The 21,482-nt window shown below is 47.0% G+C and overlaps 1 pseudogene; it reads right to left on the bottom strand.

Moving 5' to 3' along the window:
* Positions 1-4,827: 4,827 nt before the first annotated feature.
* LOC144097728 (presenilin-2 pseudogene) lies at positions 4,828-7,129 on the bottom strand (annotated as a pseudogene).
* Positions 7,130-21,482: the final 14,353 nt, after the last annotated feature.

Raw genomic sequence — 21,482 nt, 5'->3', positions numbered from 1 at the left:
CTCGGCTACTGATTCGGAGTTCCCGGGTTCGAACCCGACCACGGCAGCTGCGTTTTTATGAAGGAAAAACGCCAAGGCGCCCGTGCGCAGTGCGATGTCAGTGCACGTTAAAGATCCCCAGGTGGTCTAAATTATTCCGAAGCCCTCTACCATGGCACCTCTTTCTTCCTTTCTTTCACTCCCTCCTTTATCCCTTCCTTACGGCACGGTTCGGGCGTCCACCGAGATGCGTAAGACAGTTACTGCACCACATCGTTCCTCAAAAACTAATTTTTAATTTTTGCCCACCACGAAAAAATTTCTAACCCCAAACACTTTATAAGTACTCTGAGCCCCGAAAATATGTTAAGGTGGATTAGTGGGTCGGAATAGTATAATCGCATATTAAAATCAATTGGAAGGCATTCGAACATCCTAGAAAGGGACTTATGCATACCATATCAGGAAAATGGAACCGGTTCTAATCGGAAATTTGGCGTGAAAATCCAAAGAACATGACACGCACAGTGTCAAGATAGGAAGTCCACACATCCTGAAACTATAATAGTCTATTGAAGATCAATAACGAGATTTGTCCGTCCATCTACTGTAGACACCAGAGCAGGCCTTTCAACAGGCCATCTAAATACAATCGCTTTTCCTTTTGGAATGTGGATAAAAAAGACCCGGTGCTTTTTTAGACTTATGTCTATTCTCCTACTGGCATTTTAATTACAAGAATTGGTAAGATGCCTTTAATTCTTTTGCACACCTCTTGCTATGCTATGCCAATTTCAGTTATTTTGTACCATTCACTGTGGCTCCAACGCAACGCTTGAAAACTGGAGAGAATTGGAGAAAAATCTATGAGCCATGGAGAGTGATTCTTGGCCGATCCCAAGTATGGGTACGCGCTATTTTTTGTTTGAATCTTCAGCATTAACATCATCCTCTCCTTCGGGTTCATTTTACTAGTCGCAGTAACGAGCGTGTGCAGAGGGATCTGTCCGTAAAAGCCACGGTCCTTTCTGCCCTGCAACAGGACGCCGCCTTCAGCCAGTTGGAAAATTCTCTCTCAAGAAATGAAGTGCTGGTTAGGGACACGGCTGCCTGAGCGCCACACAAGAAATCAGCGCCAGCACCGGGACACACACTGGCACAACAGAGGTCTCAAGAACTACACCCTTAGATTAGTATAAAAAAGATGCCTAGAGACACCTTTATACATATGTACAGAGCCCTCTGTCGGCGCACAACAATTGATGACGGTAGTCAACAGAAGTAAAGTCAGGCCGCTAGATACATCAGCGAAATGTAACATTCCAATAAATACATTAATTTACCTGAAATTATGCCTCTTTTCCAGTTTTTCTTCGAAATGGTTGATGAGAATTTACAAGAGACCAATACTGCATTTTCATTTTTTGCTGCACTTGTTCAATTGTGTACCTCCTCTTACTGCGGCTCCACGTTTATCCCTCTTGAAAGCTGACTAGAAGAAGTCGAAGAAGCTATGAGCCATTGATAGTGTTTCGCTTCTTGGAGGTTCATTCAGGGAGGTCTGACCGCAACGGATATGGTCTTTTTATATCCTGTGCCAGGACGCCGCCTCCAGTAGTCCTAAAGCTTTCCGCCAACAGATGAAGCGCGACGTCGAGACTCAGCGGCCGCTCGGGCAATGAGCACCAGGACACACTCCAGCGCAAGTGAGTCCACCACGAGATCCACGCCTGTTGGAGGACTGCTTAACAAGCTACGCGCTTCTCCACGTGTCCCCGCTTTGGTCTTGTTCGGCGCTGCCCTCGTCGGTTGTGCCGTCCTGGCCGCAGCTCTCCTCATGTACGTGCTCTTCACGCAGTCCTCCAAAGGCCCCGCCAGCGCCTCGCCGCCCGTCGTTATTACCCCGGACGAAGACATGACGGCTACTCAGCCCCAAACGACTGAGTCCCACCACAGTAGCCCCACTTCTAGCCATACAAGCGCCACGGCGAACACTCAAGCCACAACGCCATTCACCGCCACCAGAGCCGCAACGTCCACTCACTCATCTCCGCCGGGCACCGATCGACCCACCGACAGCGGGAACTCGACTGAGAACAGCGTCACGTATGACAGTACTGGCACAGGGAGTGAATCTGTGAACAGCTCCGATGAGGTAGTTATGTATACCTTTGACAAGATACTCGTCACAGGTGCCGAATTCTTCACGTCCTTTGCCCCCATCGACGAACCTGATAGCCCTGCTAACACCTCCGATATCCTCAATGACTCGACAGCAAACAGCGACGCGCACACTGACAACTACGATACATCGTCGTCAGACAGTGATTACAGCATTCGTACCACCGAGGAAAGAAACACAATCGAAAATGCTACACAACAAGGCAGTGCAGGAAGGGACATGGAGACAACACAACCGCAAGGAACTGTGGCAACTTGAGAAGTTTTCAGTCGCTCCTATATTAATTCTTTCTTGAAGCACTTAAGTATACATCGCGCTATATTACAAGGAAGTCTAGACTTAGCGAACGTGTGAATTAACGCCGCTTCGAAAGTGGCCACGTCCTGTGATGCCTGCGTTAAACGATGGCACGCCAGTAGTATACAAATATTAATTCTTTTTCACTTGCTCACGAATTGCACTGAAATATTATCGTCGATAGCTCCTTGTGATGTCATTTAATAAAAAACGAGAGTCCATGCAATTGTTTTAGTCAGTATAGTTCGGTCAGTGTCTGGGAACTAGTATTTTATTTAGCCAAGTGACTTTTATTTCTATCGTGTAAATACTACCATAAGCGCCCGTCAAAGCTAACGCGGTGTTTACAGTTGTACCGCAGGCACACTATTTCGCAAGGTGAACAACGGTTGTTGATTATAAAAATTCACGGTGGAGCAAAACTATTTTGTTGCAGTGAAGCGCCCGAGCTCCACATCAGCGCTTTAGACAGGGTGGGAAGTTCTTCAATCGCAGTCCGTATAGTCTGATGAGATCAGACCCGTTTGGAAGCAGCGATGGACTTGTCTGCCCTTCGCGAGCTTCCCTGACTAATACCACGCTGACAGGGAAGAACTTACGATGCATTGTGTGGCAGCGCAAAAAAAAATAACGAAGCACGAAAATTACCACAGAAAAGCGCGCTGACTAGCATCTAAATGCAAGAAACTGGAAATATATAATTTCTCTCTGCGTGTTGCCATATGCGACGCCGCTGCGGCTCACATAACGCAAGCTTTTGTTATATAAGTAAATATGGTCCAAACATTTCCTATCCTTACTGTCTCCAAAATGGATTCAAACTCTTCGCAGTGATGTGTGCTTTCGGAGCTGCACCAACCCGGTGAAAGGTAGGGTTCTCATTGAGGGATACGGTAAATGTTACACATCTTTCAGTTCGAGTCGAACTTGTCCTGTGCAAGAGAGCCTGACATCACCGGCCACGACCGCGAAGCGACAGCGAGCACACTGTTTTCTGTCACCAGCTTGCTCCCGTGTAGCTTCTGTTTCCCGTGTTGTTGTTTTACAAAAGGTGGCACATGCCCACTGGGGGATCGGTCAAGAAACAGGAGGCAGAGGTTGCTACTCACCTGCGCACGATGATAATGATGATGTCATCAGGCTTAATGGCACATACCCCCAACCTGTACATCATCCTCTGCTCTACGTACTCTTCATCTTCGTCGCCCTCTCTTCTCGCTTCTTCTCACAGGCCCATTTCCTGACCAATATTTCATTAGCCTCTCTGCCTTCGTTTCATTAAATTTATGTATCTATCTTTCCTTTCCCCATCGCTTCTTTCTGCCTCAGCAATAACCCCGCAAATCTTACCCACTAACGGTACGCGCTAGAAATCAGAACGCTCGCTGTGGACTGCCGAATGGTGGCACAGCATGGGATTTCAGCTGCATCGACGCTTCCATCACTAGTGCGTTACAGCGCAGGTGCGGACGCGTGTTTTCAAAATTGCTTCACTGGATGACTATGTGTCTCTTCTCTGCTGCTGGTTGTTTTGACTGCAGATGGCAAAAACTCGGTGACGCAAAACTACACAGAAAGTTCTCAGTGAAAACAGATCGGTAGTTGCGCTCCTTTCTCTCGGACAAGTTTTAGGCTGACATTCTGCCTGGACAAAGCTAGGAATTTGTGTAAATGCAAACCTTGCTTCAGCGTGCAAATACACGTCGTTATAACATCAATCAACCCTCTCTGCCTCTTTCCAATTGCTACTTACTCTAGTCTTAGCCCTCTTCAGAGATTGGTATTTACTCCAACAGTTAAATACATAGGCGTCGGTTATATACCTTCAACCGCAAGTAAACATTTACTTGTGGTGAGACACCCAGCATCGCTTAATACGACAAGGCGGAGGTGTGGTACTGCAACGTGTAACTATGTAAACCCTTGTCAAAACCAGCCAAGCGCTGCTAATGGTGGCGTCCTCTATCTGTAAGTCGGAGCCAACGTTGGCGTGTTCAGCCTGCGAGACAAACCTGAAGCCTCTACTTGAACTACCAGCTTCTAGTAAGCTCACACAGTGGTTAATGGGATCTGCTAGCTATACGCTAGCAGCTCTACGAAATGCTTCCTCAGTAGACAGTCGAGTTTTGGTAATTCATTGCAGACAATTTCGTAAATTTGTATTCACGGGTTTCAAGAATGTTACTGAACAATAGGCGACCGAAAAAAGCACGCAAGGATAGATAATCCCGTATCTGCGTGTACCTTTTCAGGCACGAGTACGTCATCTATCTTCTCTCAAAGAGCCTTCGACCGTCTCATAGTCTTTACTACACTTTTTTGTCGTTAACACGCATGGAGGCCACTATGGGAACAGGTGTGAGCTATAGCTAGAAAGCCAACGCGTCCATGTTATCCAAGAAAGGTTCGGTGAGATAAACGCTTGAGAAGTAGGCAGTGATGCCCAAGCTGATTGAGAAAGGCAGTGCAGGCAAAGGCTTTTGCAGCAGCACCAGCAGAAATAGCGTGAGAAGGATGCCTACTATAACAGCCACGTAGCAGGCGATAACGGTGACCACAGTTCCATGCCTTGATGCCTTCCCCACAAGGGCACTGTAGAAGATGAAGTCGCCGAGGCCCATCTTCATTCCCCTCTCGCTCGAAGCGTCGTCCAATATTTCCTGCTGTCTTGTCGACTTCGTGTTTCGGTGTCTGCGAGTGCGGTGGCCTCGACTGTTCCGAGGGCCCTTCCCACCTTGAGAAGGATGCACAACAGGAACATCAGATGGGCCAGGGTGCGCGTCCTGCGGGTCGCTGTTTAAGGCACCACCCGCATTCTCTGAGTTCGGCATGCGCGTTGAAGGCAACCCTCTGCATAATCGGCTCCCGACGGACCTGAAGATGGTTCCTTGTCTCCGTCCGTGCCGCTCGTTGCACTAGTGGAGCTGTTAGGGTCGGATGCGTTAATTATTTTTGGTGCCTTTCTACTTCTTCCGCTCACAGCGCGCAGTGCCTTCGATAGTTCACCATATACAACCAAGTGTTGTTTGACATCTGGCGAATTCGGCCATGAGTCGAATATTTCCTCCTCTTCGTGGCTCGAAGGCACTAGAAGCAAGTGCCTTCGTAAAAGGTCAGGATCCTCTGAAGCCAGATTCTTTGTCACGCCCTGTGTCTCGGACATCGACTCTGACCCTACCATAGGAACTGCCGGTGCTTTGTCGGCACGTAAGCGCATAGCGCCGGCAGCGGCCACTGAAGAGGTTCCAGGCGGAGTCATGCTGATCGAGAGCTCGTCGGCGGCGTAGCACCAGGCCGAGGAAGTGGAGAAGACCAGTGCCGGAAAGAGCGGCTCGTTTCGCTCCTTGGCCGTCTCCAGGAGAATCCGAAGTGGGCCCACAATGCAGAGAACCGCGAACACGTCCCAGATCGAGACGAGGACAAGGAGTATCCAGGAGGTCCACTCCGGGAACGATTCCTCTAGGATCATGGCCATGAGCACGGACACGTACACGAGGTAACCCTGTTGCATGAGGAAGGGCCCCTCGTAGTACAGGGCCGTGATGCCAGTCAAGCCCACGTTCCATATGAAAACAGACCAGCTCAGGTGGTCCAGCGGCAAGTTGAAGTAGAAGGCGATGCGACCCATGTAGTAGTAGCTCGTCAGGAAAAGCAAGATGGTGGTGCCAGTCATCATCCACGCCTGCGTGGGCACACGCGTGGTTTCAGACGTGGTAAACAATTGCATTAGCGTGTTGTCACAAGTTCTCACGGCTGCAAGCACATAACGCTGCCTTTACACATTCCCTATGAGGGATTAAAAGCGTAGACACCTCATAAATGTTTAGCAACTAGCTAAACCTGCGAACGGGTGAAATTTGTGCAGCTTCGTGGTTATGACACCACTTGTATCTCGTGCGCGATTCCTTAAGGCGCATATAGACAAACGGTTAGCTGTAGAATGACAACCATACACTTCGCAATAATGATCAGAAAAAGGGAGGAAAATGGGAGGAAAGTGGGAGACGGAAGGAGCATATAGAGTAAAGCTGGCTCGCTCTGGGTAGGCCCAAGGCAGCAAATGAAAATTAACGATGACATCGATTCCTAGCCGAAAGCACGCCTCGTGAAGTCTCATTGATAGGCAGTCAAGACATCTTTTCCACCACATATTTTTTCAACTCTCTGTGCTCCGTGGAATTATTAATGGCGTTATAATTTAGTACAATACTTCTTCGCAAACAAATACTAATCCATTGACACACTGCTTTCATCTGCGATGTTATCCCTACTCTCATAAGCCTCGCGTCTTTTGTCGCATGTGGTAGAATATCGCTAGTAAACCTGTTTTTGTAAGCGCTCGCCTCCACTGGAGTTCGTATGGAAAGAATGCATTCGATAAAATCAGTAAGCTGTGAACAGACACAGCATACGAAATGCAAGTACAGCGTTAGATGAATGAACCACATTTAATCGCACTGAAGCAGTTTGAAGCGGAGAGGAAATTATTCACTTAAACATCTGCAGCATCGCGTAGAGGCCAACACTCAAACGCCACTAATAAAACAGGCTTGGCGCCAAGCTGCTCGCCTGTATGATGTTGTAGTGGCCCCTCTTGTAGAGGAGCACCAGGACAACGTTGACGATTACGATCATTGAGAGGAAGCTGAGTGCGTTGCCGAACGAGTTCATGAGCACGACGCCCTCAGCTGCCGCCCCGACGACGTCGGCGCCGTCGTCCGCGAAGCGCGCGTAGCCCAGCTGCAGGGCGTCGTTGTGGCTGTGCCGGTTGACGCGTATGAGCACGCTCACGCTCAGCATGCATATGGAAAGGCCACGATCAGCGTGATGACCTGGCGCGGCAGGTGATCGTACAACTGCACCAGCAGGTACCGCACTCGTTCCACGTCTGGAGGAGGTGAGGGTGCAGAAGCGGCGACGACTGCCGGCTGTCCGGCGACGCCGGGCGCAAGGTTCTCATCCTCTCCGACGTCGCTCGACATTTAGCTGGAGCCCGCAGAGAACGCTGACAAATGGCTCCTTTCTTCTTCTCTCTCCTAACGGCCTGATGGCACCGCTCGAGGATTGTTAATGATGATAGTGACCAAAGTATGGCGGTGTTTCAAGTTCTGCGGTTCTGCGATGTCGTTGGCGTAACACGAAGGAAAAATTAGTTGCAGAGGGAGTTAATCTAATTTGACGCCCTTAACATACTTACCAGATTTTGATTGACTATGGAATTGGGTCTGCAGCCTCCCTATTTTGCAAACTTTCGATTCCCGAAAATGGCAATAATGATGACTCTGATAGTAGCAGTAATACACACATTTTCCTTTGCGTCATGGCAACAGTAGTGTAGATGTATTTTCAACCAGCGCCTCAGAGTTGGACTCCTAGTAATCTCTGCGCCAATTCTGTCTGTAACAGGTATATCGCGGTCTATGCTACCAATATGAGCTCTAAACACATGTATTGTTGCGGCAAAGACCAAGTGGTCTAAGTTGTCCATAGTCAGAGCTCCTTATTCTTGGCGGGCGTTGGTTTCAATTCAAAGCGTACGCTTATTTATTTCTGTGGAAAATTTCGGCATTGTTCACTGTGCGAAATCGGTCGCGAGTTGGAGTGCTCCTCAGCTTAGAATACCGACAGTGAGAGATGTGAGCATTTAACTCTGAAAGGTGCAAATGTGAAGCGCAAGGGGTAGGTGGCAGTGCTAAAAGAGGCGAGAGGGACGATCTTGGTGTGGATGGATGACAGGCATTATAGACAGCACAAACGTTCTGCTCAAATTTATTCTTCCTCATCGACACTGTCGAAACATGCCCCCGTCATTTGCTATCACGGGGTCTGCCAGTGGCCACGACGGACTATATGAACAACACAAAGAGAATGGTTGTACTGTGCAAGCGGTTCTTTAATTCGATTATCCATTTTGCTTTATTGTCCCTCAGCCTACCTTAAGACTGAAAGCCGGCGACTGACATTGCGTGCAAGCTGTATCCTTTGACGTCATAATTAGCAGCTACCAATTATGAAACGAGGAAAGACCAGTTAAAGAGGCCCCAATGTAGTTCTCGTGAAGACGGACAGGCTGCATGCCATGCCGCTAACGAATACATAGAGGAATCATTCAGACACCGTCATCTGGGGAACAAACACTGTCGTCTCCCTTTCCGACGTGTCTTTCCGGGTTCGATTCGTAATCTTCGATTAAATATTTTCCACCGATCACTTTCTTCTGTGTGGCAGCATAGTGAAAAAAGAAGAGAGAAAGGATGTGGCTGTTTTCCTTTTTGAAACGAAAAATCTAGGCTTGTGGGCCTTTTTGGGGAGAGGAGGTACAAAAATAAAAAGAAAGATCTTGTAACGCATTGCTCCGGCCGATAGTTTCAGAAGTGATCATGAGTTTTCATTTTCTGTCTTTCGACAGCAGCATTTTTTGGCATTTAACCGTCATCTGGTTTTTCGCAAGTTATTAGTGGTGTTCTTTTTATCAGCTCTCTTCAGTGCTCTGTTGCAGCTTATTAGGATTTATCGCTTATACCACAGTTCTATTTCCACAGTTCTATTTGGGCATTTGCTCAGCGGCGGTGGCACCGAACGCAGCGGCCTTCGCTAACAGCAGTATTCATACTTTGCAGACTGCTATCCAGGCCCAGCGCTTTTCTTCGAGTTTGCTGCCCCCATTCCTCTGCAAGGACGCCGAAGCAAGTGATTTTCCTGCTGCTCCTGGATGGGACTACGTCAGCCACAATATCTTGAAAAAGACGGAGCTGACCCACGCTCGGCGCATTTGCTCAGCGGCGGTGGCACCGAACGCAGCGGCCTTCGCTAACAGCAGTATTCATACTTTGCAGGTTAGTTGGGTTTTTCTGTAGTTTTCCTTGCAAACTACCTGCCCACCACCGCCGCTGGTGCTGAAGTGCATTCTGTGTGTTTTGCATCTTTTGCTTTGTTACACATGGCTGCAAACGACTCCTGCTTGGTTTGCAATGAGCTGCTACCGGAAAACGGCACGTATCCGATGTGCTGTGAATGTGGTTATGGTTATCACTTAGGATCCTGCTCCGGAGTTTCTAAAACTGCCTTTAAATCTTAAAGTCTCGCAGATAGGAAGGAATGGACGTGTCAAACATGGGTCATTTTATCGGCTCGCGGCACTGCATCACCTAGGAAAGAAAAGCCGGAAAAGGAACCTGCCTTTCAGGACGTTTTACTACAGATAAATAAGAAGCTGGCAGAAATAACGGAGATTGAAGCCAAGGTCGGCACACTGCTGCAAATTAAAGAAACTGTAGACAGAATGGAACATTCTGTTTAACATATGTCTGAGAAGTACGACGAGATACTTGTAGAAATGAAACAGCAGTCAGCTGAAATCGCGGCTCTTCAAAAGAGGGTGGAAAAGGTTGAGGCTACTAACACCGGACAGGAAGTTCAGGAGCTAAGGCAAGAATTGAACAGCTTAGAACAATACACTAGGCGACAGAACTTGGAAATTCATGGGTTGAAACACGATAGTAATGAAGACCTGCTTGGTAAACTAAATGCACTGGCAAATGAACTAAAACTTCCTCTGCTGTCCGAACATGAGCTCGATGGCCTGCACAGGCTGCCCGAGAAGAAAGGAAAATCGCTGGCGGTACTTGTTCGCTTTGTGTCACGTACAACACGGGACCAGTGGATGGCGAAGAGGCGTGTTCTCAGTGACACAAATTCAGGTGTGCATATGCTCGACAATCTGACGGCATATAACAAAAAGCTGCTATGGGCAATGAAGAGGAAGGCTGCGGAAATGGCTTATCAGTACGCTTGGCAAAGCAATGGAAAGCGACACAGCTATTCGTATTGAAAGTCATGCAGATCTAGATAAGATTCGCTGAATCTGTTCTATTTCCTGCTGTGTTGTTCATTCAAATTTCTGATGTCACAGCCCCGAGTAAATACTTATCATGACTGCTCGTCTTTTACACGCATTGCACAGACTGAAAGTGGAAAGATGTCATTGTTTCATGTTAATATCAGAAGTTTAAAAAACAAATGGAACGATACTGAGTTATCTTTGAGTTCTTTGAACCACCAGTTTGATATTTTGGCCTTCACTGAAACGTGGTTTTTAGACGAAACTGAGGTTGTCGGGGTCCCAGGCTATAAAGAAGTAGGCGTGTACAGAAGAACACGAAAAGGGGGTGGAACTTCACTCTACATTAAAGATAAACATTTGTATGAAGTCTTGCCTGAGTTTTTTGTTGTATGCGACCACTATGAGTCTGTCGCCGTAATAGTTCATGGGACCCTAATTGCTTCAGTTTATCGTCCACCTTCTGGTGATATCAATGACTTCTTGAATTTTGTTTCTAGTATTTTCGAACATGCCTTACTACTCAATGTACCTATTGTTTGCGTTGGTGATTTCAACATTGATCTGTCATCTGAAAGCCCTCTTTGCCTACGTTTCCGGGATACCTTCGAGTCGTTTGGCTGTTTTAACGTTATAAATGCACCAACCAGGATAACACCTAACACAGAAACACTGCTTGACCTGTGCATAACTAGCCATAGTAACGAGGAAACTATTTCAGGAGTTTTAACACTGCCACTTAGCGATCATCTACCCATATTTTGTTTTTTTTCCATGGACAAAAAGAAGGGGAGGTCGTCACCAGTTCCCTCCAATCTTTCATCGTAATTATAGTGCTGAGGCGCTAGCTACGTTCCGTACTGAGTCAGAAGCGACAAACTGGGATGATGTCTACTCGGAGGAAAACCCAAGTTTATCCTATGATATTTTCCTACTTAAGGTAAAGGAAAGTTATGACAAAGCATTTCCTTTGCAGCCGGTCAAAGTTTGCAAGAAATCCAGAAAACCCTGGGTAACCAAACAGTTATATAAAAGAATAAAGGCACGCGATAAACTGTACGACAAGTTTGTTCGTTCAAAGAACCTTGATCTCTTAGCTGAATATAAACGAACCAGGCACAAGCTCAGTTCAGATCTTAAGAAGGCCCGGTTACAATACTACACGCAAAAGTTTGAAGCCATCAACAGTAATACTAAAAAGGTATGGAACTGCCTCAAAGATATTATTGGAAAAACTTGCAATAAGATACCTAACGTTCTTAAAATTGATGGTGTTGAGTATAAGGACACTTGTTTGGCAAATAAATTTAACACTCATTTTGTAAACTCCGGGGCTACGACACAACAGGTGGTAGATATGGATGGACTTGACAAATACTTATCTCCTAGTGTGGTTGATTCATTGTTCCTGACTCCATGCAGTGAGCTTGAACTTATTTGCTGTCTTAGCTCTTTAAGCAAAAATGCTGCCCCAGGGAACGATGATATCAAGGCTCTGCCTATAGCATCTGTTGTTGACCTCATATCTCTTCCTCTGCAGCATATATGCAATAGCTCGTTAGCTACAGGAATCTTTCCAAACAGCATGAAAATTGTAAAGGTGGTGGTTCTGCATAAAGGTGGTGCGCATGATGATATCAACAATTACAGACCTATTTCAGTACTGCCATTATTTTCTAAAGTGCTTTAGAAAGTGATAAAATCACGCCTAAGTAAGTTCTGTATTGAAAGAGAGTTTCTTGTGAGGCAGCAATACGGTTTCCGACCAACTAGCTCAACTGAAATAGCCCTTCTGAATATTAAAAACAAGGTTATCAATAATTTTGAAAATAACCGATTCACGCTAGGTCTGTTCCTTGATTTCAGAAAAGCGTTTGATTCTATTAAACATCAAATATTATTTTATAAACTTCCTTTTTATGGAATCCGTGGCGTTGCTCTCAATCTGATTCGTAGCTACCTGACGGACAGATACCAATTTACAAGCCTTAATGGACATTCTTCTATTCTAGAACCGATTGCATATGGTGTTCCACAAGGTTCAATCCTGGGACCCCTGCTGTTTATAATTTATATTAATGATATTGTCCTCATACCAAATACACCCGATATTATACTTTATGCAGATGACACCAGTGTGTTTTTTTCAGGAAAACAGTTATCTACACAAGAAACCCTCGCGAACACCTGGCTACATGAGCTTTCATGCTGGCTCCGGATAAACCAAATGCAATTTAACGTTCGGAAAACAAAGTACGTAATGTTTAAGCCGCGAAATAAACCTGAAAATTTTAATATCCAGGTCAAGTACCAAGACTCAGCCCTTGAACGCGTTTCCATTTATAGGTTCTTAGGTGTCCTATTTGAGGAAAACTTAAGCTGGACTTCTCATATAAATAAGGTTCACACAAATATCTCTAGATCTCTAGGCATTTTGTATAAAGTGAGATATTTGGTTCCCAGCTCTATTAAACGTCAGTTGTATTTTGCTTTAGTACAGTCTCATTTTTTACATTACTGTCTGTTAATCTGGGGCACCACTACCAAGACAAACTTGCGCAGGCTTGAGATATTGCAAAAACGAGCTCTGCGTTGCATAGAAGATGTAGGTCCGCTAGAACATACATACCCATTATTCTTAAAACATAATTTACTCAAGATAAACGGACTGTTTCAACTAAAGCTTGCATATCATATATATCATGAAGTCACCCGTGACCCAGTTTCCTTTTATGCATTATACTTCCCTAACAAGAAACCTTATGATTTCAGGTATAGTCACTTTCAAATGCCTCTAATGAGAACGAATTATGGTATGCAGCACATTGATTACTTAATTCCTGATTTACTTAATAAACACCCACGTATTATGGAACTTCTGCAGCAGCCTCGTTCCCCCCGTAACTTCAAGAACAATGTTAAAATGTACCTTCTGTCCCTGTCTCCTCCATAAAGTGTCCAGTTTCTAGTTTTTTTTTTTACTCGCTGGGTGTATGTCCAGGTTCGCTATTTTTGGTCTTGTTGTCCTAAAGACGTAGGAGACATGCGATGCGGTTTTCATTGTTTTTGGTTTGCGTGTCTCCCCTTGCCTGTATGTTAATTCTGTGTATCTCATTGTTTGCTGTGTCAATTTTTTTGTTTTGTCCTAGAGACATTTTAGCTATGCGTTGTTGTTTCCTTCATTTTTCATTGCATTTGTGTTAATTATGTGTAACTCATTGATCCTTACATATAATTCATGTAGTACGTATGCGATGTTGTTACTTTTCTTGTTTTGCTTTGTGTATTTTGCTGTATAATTTGCCACCCCCCTGAGCAATGTAACGGGTGACGGGGCCACGTCAGGCAAAAAATGAATTGCCTTTTGTCCCGTCACCTCTGACAAATCGATGTCAAATAAACTTCAAACTTCAAACAGAAGAGCTCGCTACGTGGAAACATGCTTACTAAGAAGAAGAAGAAGAAGGATACATGCGGAGTGCTGCCTAGCCTCGCCTCGTCGACTTGCAGGTTCAACCAACCCAGCGGTTCGTGGCAGACTCCGAGAGGGGTGCTGAGACATGGCAGACCCTTCTAGCGCCCCAGTCGCAGAACCAGAGAAAGGTAAACCGCAGCAATCGCTCTACTTCGCTCGGCATGCTTGGTGGCGTAACGGGTGCGCTACACTGTTTGGCGTGCTTCTTACCGAAGAGATCGTTGCTTCCAGACGCCGTTTATTACGCTCTACGGACTCTACGGTCTCTACGGACTTGTTTGTGTGTTAGTTCTTTGGCTTGTTTAACCAAGCGTGAAGTGAAGGTGCGAGGGCCTTAAGAAACCACTGCACCTTTAGACCTCTTTTTCACTTCCTAGTCGTTCGCTGCATGCCACAGCCGATGCTCCCAGCGCGAAGGCGCCCCAACTGCGTCCAGCGCTCAAGCCTCCGCCGCCCAGCCATGCGCCGCCAGCCGCCCAGGACGCAGTTACGACGGCAGCCCTGCCGGTGAGGGCGGCCATCGGTGCAGCCACTACGGCGGCCTCCACGGCGGCCTACGCTGCCGCCTCGACGGCCGCCACTCTTGCCTCCCTCGCCATGCTGGCGAGGAGCACCGACGCGCAGGCCAAGGGAGAGCCATCGGCCGACTTGGACGACTCGGAGAGCCATCGGCCGACTTGGACGAGTCGCCGCAGGCACCCGATCAGAGGTGAGGGCTCCGAGCGAGGGCACTGTGCGCAGACAGTGTAAAGCACTAAACCACCCCACACCTCCATAATTCCCCACAGTACAAAGCTGAGTGCACATGTACTAGATTACAGCTGCTGCGACACAAATGCACTGCCCTATCATATCGCAAAAAAAATTTGTGCACTAAAGAATGCGATCGAAATTTTTGAGCAATGGACAACCTTCCAATGACTTCGTGTCTTTTACACTCCCTACGAGGACGGGGCCAGGAACTCATTCTTCTTTTCCCCTTCGCTCTGTCTGTTCCAGAAGAAGCACACGAGCACAATTAGGCTGAATCATCACTGAGATTAGTCGAACGAAGACACTCAAGTGACAAAGTACAACCCAGAAAAAGACCACAGCAGGGCGCACTATGCTCGCTCATAGTATTTTTCTGCGTTAATATACTCTTATTAGGCGGCGCCCCTTTGGAGCCAGTGGCGTGCGCCAGTAGGCCTAAAATTATTTTGCGTATTCTCAAATGGTGGCTATTTAAAATAGCACTCATAGCAGCAAACACCAAGCCTGCCGCTATCCTTCAACGAAAAACTCGAATAGGTCACATCATATTAAACGCAATTTAAAGGAAAACTGCAAAGTTGACCTAGAGGTCTAAGATCACCCATATACTGTTATACAGCCTTGTACCTATGTGCCTTAAACTTATGTGAGTGCCTGGTTGGTGTGGATTCCTCAGAGCACACTTTCCAATAAGAAACAAGAATTAAAGGTATACTAATGGCTCAGTAAGCAGTGTTACGCATATAAGGTTGTAAATGTTTCTGCTCTACGTTATATGATTATATCTCTTTCGTCCTGGAGGCATATTCTACGGCATAGTTTGGAACGCTCAAAGCTTTAAGTTGAGCAGCCGTTACTGTACCCTTCTGACGACATTATGTGATAATATTGGCCTTTAGAGGTAAGTACGCATGACTCCGGTCCGCAAAGAGACTGAGCTCCATGTGAGCGAAATTTCGTGCTAATACCCAAGCGACGGCGGCAAGCGCAGCTAAGATCAGGACAGTATCCGATCTTCACAGCCCACTGTAGCTGTCACCACTCTTACTGATAATGCGTGTGCACGTGGGTGCGGCGGCCAGCACAGAGTTCTTTGGTCCATGGTGCGCCATGAACGCAGGGAGGAGGAACCCAAGCCTGCGGCTGCCGAGCCCGAAGCACAGCACAAGCCAGCCTCACTGACGCCCCGGGACAAGCGCAAGTGGAGGACGCTGCGTGCTGCGGGGAACCCGATGAAGCCCGTGTGCTTGGCCCTCATGGTGCTCTGCACGCTGCTGCTCTTGGTCGTGCTAGGACACACGCTGTTCGCAGGGGCCAGCCATCTCGGGACACGGGGCGAGCAGGAGGCCGGCCTCAACATCACCGCCGATCAACCCGCGACGACGACCGAGTCTCTGTTGCACGCGCGGTCCACCACAGCAGCTACTACGAAAACAACTGCCGCGACCAGCACCAACAACGCCGACGCCACAAGCAACACCATGGAAGACGCGACTGCCGGAAGAGCCTCGACGACCGGCGGGCACGTCGTGGCTGCAGTTGACTCCATCTTGGACTAAGGATGTTCTTTATCTTTGTATAGTGTACCCCGTTGACGCCCTCGTATCTAAGTGCGCTCCCCCTTCAGCTACACTGTAACACTTTAATGAGAAAACAGATATATCACATTTAATGCAATGTGTTATATCTTTTTATGACAACCGGTGGGCGTCAGTAGGCGCCCCAGCAATATAAAGCTGTTGCGATAATACAGCCGATTGTGTTTGCTTTTTGTGTGTTGCGTTGCGTTTATCACTACCTTACACAAGGTCGCACTTTCAACCAAGGTATTGATTTAAGTTCCTAGCCGATCAGAAAATGGCACCTGCCTCCTCCATTCACTGCGGCCAACACAAGGAACGTCTTCTTTTAATTCCGGCACCCCAGGTATGAGAACAGCACTAGCCGCTAATGGCGGACGCATGCTTCATGCTTTTACTTTCCGCACCGTAGTGACCAGTAATTCCAGTAAAACCTGCCAAGATTTACCGAAATTTCGATACCTGTGTCAGCGGTTGCCGAATTCAGCATTTCTTTTGTCGCACAGCGCCTCACTTCGCTGAAAAATTGCTGTGCATTTCAGCAATATTTTCAGCAAGAAAATAGCTTCCCTCCGAATACAGGGCGCATTTGTACAGCCTTCCAGTACCGTCCGACGGCGCAGCGACAGCATACTGCAGCGTCGTGACAAGGTGCTCAAGCTACGTATTCTAGCACCGTCCGGCACTAAGACTGCCTTTCGTGCAGCGGCAATGGTTTGGCGACGTCGCACCAGCAGACCGGCCCTGCAACGTTCGTAGCACCGGATAACTCGAGGGCGGCGATCGTTGGTCGTCGCTCGGTCGTTGATCGTCGCTGCGCGGCGTAGATTGTTTCTCATCGAAGCCGCAGCGGACGGCGCTTTGCAATTGGTTAGTCCTATAGTATATATTAGTTTTATTAGCACAGTGTGTGCAAGCGGAAATGTCCACCGGCGTCCTGCGTGGCATATCAAACCTTAGTATGCCACGTCGAATATAAAATCGTGGAACGAAGAAAACTAGGCCGATCTCTCTCACATCGTGCCTGGGCAAACTCTACGAGAAGATAGTCACCAAACGCATCCAACAACACCTGGAGAGCGAAAAGTACTACCCAAACTCAATGTTCGTGTTCAGAGCCAACCTCTCGACGCAAGATGTCCTGCTACAGCTCGAGAAGGAGGTCTTAGAAACTATGCCAAGAAAGGGCTAAAACGTGGTCATGGCGCTCAATGTCAAAGGAGCCTTCGACAACGTAAGCCACGAGGCCATCATGGAAGGTCTCATCAACGCGAACTGCGGGAAGAAAACACATGATTACGAGAAGGACTTCCTTTGAAACACAACGGCAACAGTAGGCCTAGGAGAACTAAGGAGCGATATCTTTGCAACGCCTAGCAGAGGTACGCCCCAAGGCTCCGTAATCTCGCCCGTATTATTCAACGTGGCGATGATTGGCCTAGCAAGAAAACTCGAGCAAATCCAGAGAGTCCGACACGCGATGTACGCGGACGACATCACGGTCTGGGCTACCGGAGGGACCTTAGAAGAAAAGCAAGCCGCACTGCAAGAAGCGGCGAGATGCGTAGAAGACTACGTGACAGCTAGAGGCCTCAACTGTTCTACCGAAAAGTCTGAACTCCTGAGAGTGGGCCGACACCAGACTAAGGCGAAACTGGAAGTCACTCTCGAAGGACAACTCATACCGGAATGTAAAATGATCCGCATCCTCGGCATGTGGCTGCAGGGTAGTAGGAAATGCGACCACACGATTTCCCTACTCAAGAAATAAACAGAAAGTGTCCGCAGTATGATAAGCAGAGTCTCTCAAAGAAGACATGGGATGAAAGAAGAAGACACCCTAAGATTGGTCAACAGCCTCATAGTAAGCAGAGTTACGTACTCGCTTCCCTTCCACGTAAGGACCAAAACGTCTAATGAATAAATCGAAACCATTCTAAGGAAAGCATACAAGACAGCATTACACCTGTCAAGAAACACACCCAACGAAAAGCTCATGCAGCTTGGCGTCAACACCTTCCTAGAAATGGTGGAAGCGCAACGAAAATCGCAAATTAAAAGACTAGGAGGGACCTACACTGGAAGAGCACTGCTCAAAAGAATAGGCTGCGAATGCATCGACACAAAGCGGTACGAAGACATGGCTACCGAAATAAGGAAAACATTTTATGTCAGACCCATTCCAAAGAACATGGACCCCAGGTTCCACGAAGGCAGAAGGAAGGCCAGGGCAGAACACATTGAAAGAACACTAGCGGGGAAGGATAACACCTTCTACACGGACGCAAGCGCTATGGAAGTAGCGAGCTGCAGAAGCAAATACATAGGTACGGCAGTGGTAGTAAACAAAGATGGGGAACTAACCTCAGGGGCATCCAAGGAAATCTGGAGTATAACGGACGCCGAGGAGTTAGCCGTAGCGCTGGCGGCAGCAAAAGGATATAGGGAGAACAAATCATTGAATATTCTCACGGACTCAAAAGAGACCTGTCGAAATTATACGAAGGGCAGAATTAGCAAAGCTGCTCTTAAGGTGCTCAGAGAGTGCAACCTCTCAGAGAGCATAACAGTCCAACATCATTTAATCTGGATACCTGCGCACGAGGGCATAAGGGGCAATGAGGCGGCGGATGGTCTAGCTCGAGCTTTTTGTTTCTGAGTCGGACAGCAGCAGGAGAGCCGTGGTCTGAGCGTCATGATCCTCGGGGACAGCTATTCAGAACTACTACAACATCACAGAGGGGTGAGATATAAATATCCGCCCCCGCATAAAGCACTAACAAAGGAGGAGGCAACAGATTGGCGTAGATTACAAACAGGTTCCTTCCCCAACCTCTTTATATAAAACAAGATGTTCCCAACGCAATATAGGGGCACATGCCCGTGGTGCGGGGCCACACCCACACTATTTCACATAACATGGGAATGCGAACGAAACAACGCATTCCGAGAACAGAAACCCCCGAGTGCGGAGCACTGGGAGAGCCGGCTCGTCAGCTGCGAGCTCGCCGTCCAAAAGAGGATGGTAGATCTACCACGCAAGGGATGCAGCCAAACTCAGTGGAGCCCTGGACTGAGGGACCACCCTTTGCTGAAGAAGCCTTCCCTGCAGCGCAGCGTGAAGACAGCGACACGCGAAGCAAGCAAGAAGACTTCTGATCGCCTAAATACTTATGATTCAATAAAAGTTTTCCTATCCTATCCTATCCTATGCCACCAATGGTATAACGAACTTTCGGGTGTTAACCTCGGATATAACGAAATTTGATGTTTTAGTGTATTAATAACCTGGGATGTAATGAACGGTCGCATCTTTCCCTCGGATATAAAATATAATGAATTAAGTATGTCTTCAGTTGCCCTAGGATATTACCAACTTAAGGCGTACAACCTCGGATAGAACCAATTTTAGTGTACGTATCGACCTCGGCTATATATGCTAACGCATTCAAACGAAGCACAGAGGATCGGCCAAAGATGTTTTATTTTATTTGTTTGTACGTACCTCACAGGCGCCAAAGGGTATTAGCTGAGGAAGCATATACTTGAGAAAATGAATATACAAAAATAAAGCCAAACTAACGGCACAGTGGTACGAGGCAATTATATGAAAGGAGCACAAAGATAATCCAAAATAGAAGGGAAAGAAAGAACATTCAAAGAAAAAATTTAAAATACGAACAAAACTCATCTAAAATAGAACCCGAATATGCGAATAAGTGATAACCAAGTGCCACTGAAACACTAGGCACAAACTTTAGAGGAATACTAAACAGATAAATGCAAACGAAGGTACTTTTTAGTTTCTTCAGGATCAGAAAAAGAGATTATGGTGTCAGGAAGATCATTCCAAAGACTAACTACTCTAGATGAAGCAGAGGAATTGATTGACTTTTGTTCATCTATGCAGTTGAAGCAGAGACGATTGCATAAGCGCCGTGAACAGCGAGGAGGTCATTCCAGAGGCAAACACGAGGTGCGGGTGTAGAGGTGTTTATGAAATGAACAGAGAAGCGAAATAGGGCGACTATCTTTTAGTAGCTGCATATCATTATGGTATTTAAGTTCATCTAGAAATGTATCGTACAGCCGTTTTGAATGTACTCAAGCATTGCAATCAGGTATTTTTGATGGAGAGACCATATTGATGAGGCGAATTCCAACTGCGGACGAATAAATGCTAAATATGCTGGTCTACGAACGAAGCTAGGTGAGGTTCCCGTATTTCGGCGCATGAAACCTAATGTCCTCGATTCTTTGTTACATGCTGCTGAAATGTGACAAGACCATGAAAGATTTGGTGCTAACCGAATTCCGAGATATTTGTACGACATGGCTTGAGATCGGAAGATGTTATTCATAGAGTGGTTGAAGTCAGATTTATCATGCTTGAGTCTTAACGTCATAGATTTACATATAGTACGGCTTGAATCATGACTCAACAACAGTCATCGGCGAAAAGACGCAAATGGGCAGCAATATTATTTGGAAGGCCATTAATGTAAATCAGAAAACGTAGGGTCCAAGTACGCTTTGCTCTGGTACACCGGAGGTTACGTCACAATGCGCTGAGGGAAAGTCGTAGAAAACTGTGAACTGTTGACGGAATGAAGGTTAAGGAACAAAGACAATGTGAGAGCATCAAGACAAAGAGCAGATAATTTAATAAACAGCCGACCAAGTGCAACTCTGTCGAATGCTTTTGAATAACTTTGAAAAATACAATATGGTCTACTCATGCACCGCCTTACTGTCAACCCCATAGTCTCATTATAAAATAAAGGCACGATTACGCCTGAAGAGCGGAGCTAGAGCATAGGAGCAGACTGGGTGATCCGTGCCGCATCGCGGTTGTGTGCAGAAAGTTGCTTGTATGGAGTGAGAAAAGTGCACAAGTTGGCCCGCTTCAACTAAGTACATGGTCTTCGAAATTAGCATTAAGATTACCCTTCCCACTTCTACTAGCCGCTCGGTACGTGTCAGCGATCCTCAAGAAGAATTCATCTTTGACATTCCGTTATCCATGGGCTTTTACAGCGTGAGCCAGGTTACGGAGCTCACCGCGGGCCGTCGCGTGGATGAAGCCCGTTCAAGGTCACCAGTCGAAGTGGCCAGGAGTGAACGATGAAAGAACGAAGAGAGCGGCGCTGATGGGAGAAAGAAGAGCGATCGGCGAACCGCTACTGAGTGATGCTCGCACTCGGAGCCGCGAAGGCCACTGACCTCTTGAGCTGGTCTAATCATCTCTGTGCTTCTTTCTACACCTCCCCCCCCCTCCCAAGTGGCTGCAGATCGGAAGCAAAAGTCCTAGGTGAGAGGGAGCTCAGCCAAGATTTAGTCTGTGGGCGGCTCAACATCAAAGTAGACAACACTCAT

This window comes from Amblyomma americanum, chromosome 7 (genome assembly GCF_052857255.1).
Source record: "Amblyomma americanum isolate KBUSLIRL-KWMA chromosome 7, ASM5285725v1, whole genome shotgun sequence".
Lineage (NCBI taxonomy): Eukaryota > Metazoa > Arthropoda > Arachnida > Ixodida > Ixodidae > Amblyomma > Amblyomma americanum.
The sequence above is the reverse complement of the archived record's forward strand: the minus strand, read 5'-3'. Positions and strand labels throughout refer to the sequence as shown.